This window comes from Myotis lucifugus, unplaced genomic scaffold (assembly GCF_000147115.1).
Source record: "Myotis lucifugus unplaced genomic scaffold, Myoluc2.0 scaffold_2, whole genome shotgun sequence".
In the NCBI taxonomy this organism is placed as follows: Eukaryota; Metazoa; Chordata; class Mammalia; order Chiroptera; family Vespertilionidae; genus Myotis; species Myotis lucifugus.
The window spans coordinates 26,156,118-26,162,117 of record NW_005871050.1 but is presented as its reverse complement, the minus strand read 5'-3'; positions in this window follow the sequence as shown (position 1 = coordinate 26,162,117).

Below are 6,000 nucleotides of genomic sequence, written 5' to 3'. Positions count from 1 at the left end.
AAAATAAACTGATGAATAAAATGATCCAGAGACATAGAAGCATGGAACAGACTGTCGAATCTCAGAGGGAAGGTGGTCATGGAGGGGTAGGTAGAGAGAGATTAAACTGGGAATTTATATACATATATGCATAGCCTATGGACACAGACAATAGTGTAGTGAAGGCCTTTGGGTGGGGGGAGAGGGGGTGGGTGTATGGTACTATTGGGAAAAAAAGGGGATAGCTCTAATACATTCAACAATAAAGGTAAATTTAAAAAACAACAACAACAATGTGGTACAGGCTTCTGGTCAAGATGGCAGTGCAGGTAGCCATGGTACTTGCATCCTCCCATAACCACATCAAAATTACAACTAAACTACAGAAGAACCATCATTCAGAACCACCTGAAATCTGGCTGAACAGAAGTCCTACAAATAGAGAATTAAAGAAGAAGCCACATTGCAAATGGTAAGAAGGATGGAGGTACAGAACAGGCTGGTCCAGCACACAGTATGGTGTTTTGTTTTTTTTTAACTGGGAGGGATATCTTGGCTGGAGAGATCTCCTGTGAGGAGCACAAGGTCCCAGACCCCCAAGACCCTGGCTCAAATGCCTGAAAGAGAAATCCCTGTAACTTTGGGCTTAAAAAAAACCTGTGGGAATTGTGGCTTAAAGGCATAAAGGCTGCTGAAGTCCCAGGCAGTTCCTCTTAAAGGGCCAATGCATGGACTTCCTTGGTCTCACTCCCTCTGAGCTCCAGCACTGGGCAGTAGCTTGAAAGGATCCAGAGACATATTGGGAGGAACTATATTATCTGGCATCAGGGCAAGAACTTGGGGGGTTGGCAGCTGTCTCCCAGACAAAAGTACTGACAGAGGTCATTGTTCCTTTGCTAAGACCTTCCTGCCACAGAACAAATATGCAGTTGTCATATCTGAGTCTCCATCAACTTGACCCACACTGTTTGCCCCACCCTGGTGATTCCCTGAGACCCTGCCCCACCCAATTTGCAACCCTACCCAAGCTGTTTCCAGTGGCTTTTCCATATGAATGGCCTCTCCTAGCTCAGGCTTCCTAAAATCTCTCAAAAAAGCAGCTTTCCTCAGTATGCCCATACCTCTTCATAAGTGGCCCCAGGCCTGGCACTAGCAGCAACCTGCCTTGTTCACAGCCTAGCCTCCCTGGACACCTCCTAGGCCAGTGGTTGGCAAACTCATTAGTCAACAGAGCCAAATATCAACAGTACAATGATTAAAATTTTTTTTGAGAGCCAAATTTTTTAAACTTAAACTATATAGGTAGGTACATTGTTATTAAATTAATTAGGGTACCCCTAAGGCTTAGGAAGAGCCACACTCAAGGGGCCAAAGAGCCGCATGTGGCTCGCGAGCCACAGTTTGCCAACCACGGTCCTAGGCCAGCACAAGTAGCAGCCATCTGTAGATCCCTCTGTAGCTCATTCTGGGTAGCCCTAGGAAGTGCACAGGCAGTAGCCGACTTTGCACCTTTTAGGAGGCCCCAGAGCCAGTCCACCCAGTGTTCAGCTTCAGACCACCACAGATTATAATTCTACCACAACCAAGAGCAACAACACTCAAGTGGCAGACTCAGGGAGCATCATAGGCCCACTGAAGCAAGACCTGCTCCATAGGGGCGCCTCTTGCACAGCAACTCTTCCATTGTAGTTGCAGTTGGCCCACATAGATAATCAGCCTGGAGGATCAATCCCTCTCAGTGATGTCAACAGCAATCTAGGCTCAACTACAACAGGACAAAGCACACAGCTCACAGAGTGGCTCACCTAGAGTGAGCTCAGGTGACTGGGGAGGCTAAGCCACTGGGTTCCATAGGATACCTACTATACAAGGCCACTTTACCAATTCCAGGAGACATAGAAGCTCTACCTAATATGTAGAAACAAACACAGGGAAGCAGCCAAAATGAGGAGATGAAGAAACATATTGCAAATGAAAGAAGTGAAGAAATCTCCAGAAAAAGAACTAAATGAAATGGAAGCAAGCAAACTACCAAGTACAGAGTTCAAAACAATGATTATAAGGATGATCAAGAAATTTAGTAAGAACTTTAAGGAACTTAATGAGAACATGAACGACATAAAAAAGGAAGACGTAAATGAAGGATACACTAACTGAAATGAAGAATAATTTGTAGGGAATCAAAAGTAGAGTAGAGGATGCTGAGAATCAAATCAGCTATTTGGAATATGAGGAAGCAAAAAACACAAAATCTGAACAGCAAAAAGAAAAAAGAGTCCAAAATTATGAAGATAGTATAAGGAGCCTCTGAGACAACTTCAAGCACACCAACATTCTCATCATGGGGGTGCCAGAAGGAGAAGAGAGGGAGCAAGAAATTATAAACCTATTTGAAAAAATAATGAGACAACTTCCCTTACATGGTGAAAGAAATAGACATAAAGTCCAGGAAGAGCACAGAGTACCAAACAAGAGGTGCCCAAAGAAGTCCATACCAAGACATAACATAATTAAAATGCCACAGGTTAAAGACAAAGAGATAATCTTAACAGAGCAAGAGAAAAACAGTTAGTTACCTACAAGGGAGTACCCATATGACTACCCGTATGACTAGCTGATTTCTCAAAAGAAACTATGCAGGCCAGAAGGGAATGGCAAGAAATATTGAAAGTCATGAAAAGCAAGGGCCTGCAGCCAAGATTACTCTACCCAGCAAAGCTATCATTTAGAATTGAAGGTCAGATAAAAAACTTCACAGACACAGAAAAGCTAAAGGAACTCATCACCACCAAACCAGTATAGCATGAAATGTTAAAAGGTCTTCTTTAAGAAGAAGAAAAAAGATAAAAAATATGAACAATGAAGTGGCAATCAATACATATCTATCAATAATTGAATCTAAAAATAAAAATAAACAAACAATGGATCCAATGAACAAAATAAACCAATGAATAAAATCGGTCCAGAGGTATAGAAACATGGAACAGACTGATAAATCTCAGAGGGAAAGGGGTGGGAACAGATTAACAAAAACTTATATGCATACTAGAGGCCAGGTGCTCGAGATTCGTGCACTTTTGGGGGATCCCTCAGACTGGCCTGTGCCCTCTTGCAGTCTGGGACCCCTTGGGGGATGTCCAGTCAGACATTGTTCTCACAGTCTGGGGCTCTCGCAGTCCCGGACCCCTCGCTTCTTACCATCCGCCTGCAGTGGAAGTGGGAGAGGTTCCTGCCACCACCACTGTACTCATCAGCCATAAGCCGGGCTCACTGCTCCTTAGCGCTGCCTTGAAAGCGGAAGAGGCTCCCACCACTGCCACTGCACTTGCCAGCCGTGAGCCTGGCTCAGGGCTTCTTGCTGAGCAGCGCTCCCCCTGTGGAGAGCAGTGACCACCAGGTGGCAGCTCCTGTGTTGAGTGTCTACCCCCTGGTGATCAGTGCACATCATAGTGACCAGTTGTTCTCCTGTTTGGTCGATTTGCATATTACTCTTTTATTATCCTATATAATAAAAGCCTAATATGCTAAGTGTCCAGTCGTCTGGTCAGCCATTTAACCAATCAAGGCGTAATATGCTAATGATATGCTAAGTCCTCTCAGCCACTCACTATGATGTGCACTGACCACCAGGGGGCAGACAGTTGACCGATCGACCAGTAGCAATGATGTGCACTGACTACCAGGGGACAGATGCTCCTACTAGTAGGTTAGCTTGCTGCTGGGGTCTGGCCAATTGAGACTGAGTGAGATGGGCTGGACACACCCTGGAGCCCTCCTGGCCAACCTCCCGCATCCCTCCCCGGCGCCGATCGTGCACCAGTGGGGTCCCTCGGCCTAGCCTGTGCCCTCTTGCAATATGGGACCCCTCAGGGAATGTCAGAGTTGATTTCGGTCCAATCTCACAGGCCAGGCCAAGGGACCCCACTGGTGCATGAATTCATGCACTGGGCCTCTAGTATAGGATATTACCCATAGACACAGATAATAGGGTGGTGACGGCCTGGGGTGGGGCAGGATCTGGGTGGAAAGGGGCAATGAGGGGAAAATAGGAGGGGACATCTGTAACACTCTCAACAATAAAGATTTTTTTTAATGTGGCACATTTATACAATGGAATACTATGCAGCTCTAAAAAAGAAGGATCTCTTACCCTTTGAGATAGCATGGAAGGACCTGAAGAGTATTATGCTAAGCAAAATAAGCCAGTCAGAGAAAGACAAGTATCACATTATCTCATTTATATGTTGAATCTAATGAACAAAATAAACTTATAAACAAAATAGATCCAGAGACATTGAAGCATTCAACAGACAGATGAATTTCAGAGGGAAAGGGTTTGGGTGAAAAGAGTTTAACCAAAGAACTTACATGCTTACTAGTATGTGCATAAGCTATGGACAGACAATAGTAGTACAGTAAAGACCTGGGGAAGGTGTGGGAATGGGCATGGAGGGAGTCAATGGGGGAAAAAGGAGAGCATCTGTAATACTTTCAACAATAAATTTTTTAAATATATTTTTATTGATTTCAGAGAGGAAGAGAGAGAGGGAGATATAGATAGAAACATCAATGATGAGGGAGAATCTTCAACCAGCTGCCTCCTGCATGCCCCAAACTGGGGATTGAGCCCACAACTCAGGCGTGCGCCCTGACCTGGAATTGAACCATGATTTCCTGGTTTGTAGGTCAACACTTAAACACTTAGCCACACTGGCTGGGCAAAGTTAAATTTGTAAAAGTTGTAATGGAAATATAGACTCTCAGGGACTTTTAAAATTCCAAAGTTCCTCGGGTGAAAAGTAATCTTTCCAGATTAGGTTAGCAGGAAGAGGAGATAGTAGAAAAATAAACAGATGCAGGGATGCTTGTGGTGTGTATTTCTTTTGGGCTATGTGAAAACATATGTGTATTTGTAACAACAACAGCAACAAAAACAATGTGTAACTCAATATGACCTTAACTTCTTTCTCCTTTCTATGTCAGTGCCTTTCCTTTCTGGGCAGCTTCAGCTCAGTAGTTATCATGTTTCACTTTTTGTGAAAGAATTAATTGAGCACAGTCATCCTTCAGTATTCATGGGAGATTGGTCCCAGGACCCCCTCAGATACCCAAATCCACAGATGCTCAACTTCCTTATATAAATGGCATAGGATTTGCATATAACCTGCACATACCTTTCTGTATATTTTAAACAATCTCTAGATTATTTATAATCCCTAATGCAATGTAAATGCCATTTAAATACTTTTTATACTGTATGTTTTAGAAAATAATAGGAAAAAAGGTCTGTACATGTTCTGGACAGATGCAACCATTGTAGGCCTAACTACATAGTACATGTTGAAAACAATGTAATATATGTTTTTTAATATTTTCGATCCCCCGTTGGTTGGGTCTGCATATGTGAAACCCACAAATATGTAGGGCTAACTGTATATGGAAATCACCCTGAACCAGGAATACCACATACCTTCCTTTGTTCTTTCTTTTGTTCTCTGCAACTTTCCTTCCTTTCACATCCCTAATCCAAGCTCTCTGGTTCAGCTTCTCACATGCTTCAATGCTCTGGAGTCCTATTCCTGACCCTTTCACCCTTGGCCCCATGAACTACCTTTTATCCATTCAATGCATTTACCCATTCATCAGCATTCATTAAATGCCTACTTTCTATCAGGGCCATGGGATGGATCTCAGAAAGTTTCATAGAGGAGACATTTGAGCTGGATCTTGAAGAAGAATAGACGTATGCTGGGGATGGGGTGGGAGATGATTAAGGAAACATTATTCTGGGCAGAGGAACAACATGTACAAAGTCAATGAGGCATAAAACTCATAACATATGTAGGGGTCCAGTAAGTAACTCAGGATACCTAGAGCACAGGGAAAGAATTGGAAGTGATGTTGGAAAAGTGAACAGAGGTCAAATAATGAAGTGTCATGTATGCTGTGCTTCGGGGTTTGGATTTTATCCAACAGGCTATAGGAAGCCATTGAAAGCTTTTAGGTAGAAGTTTAAAAATC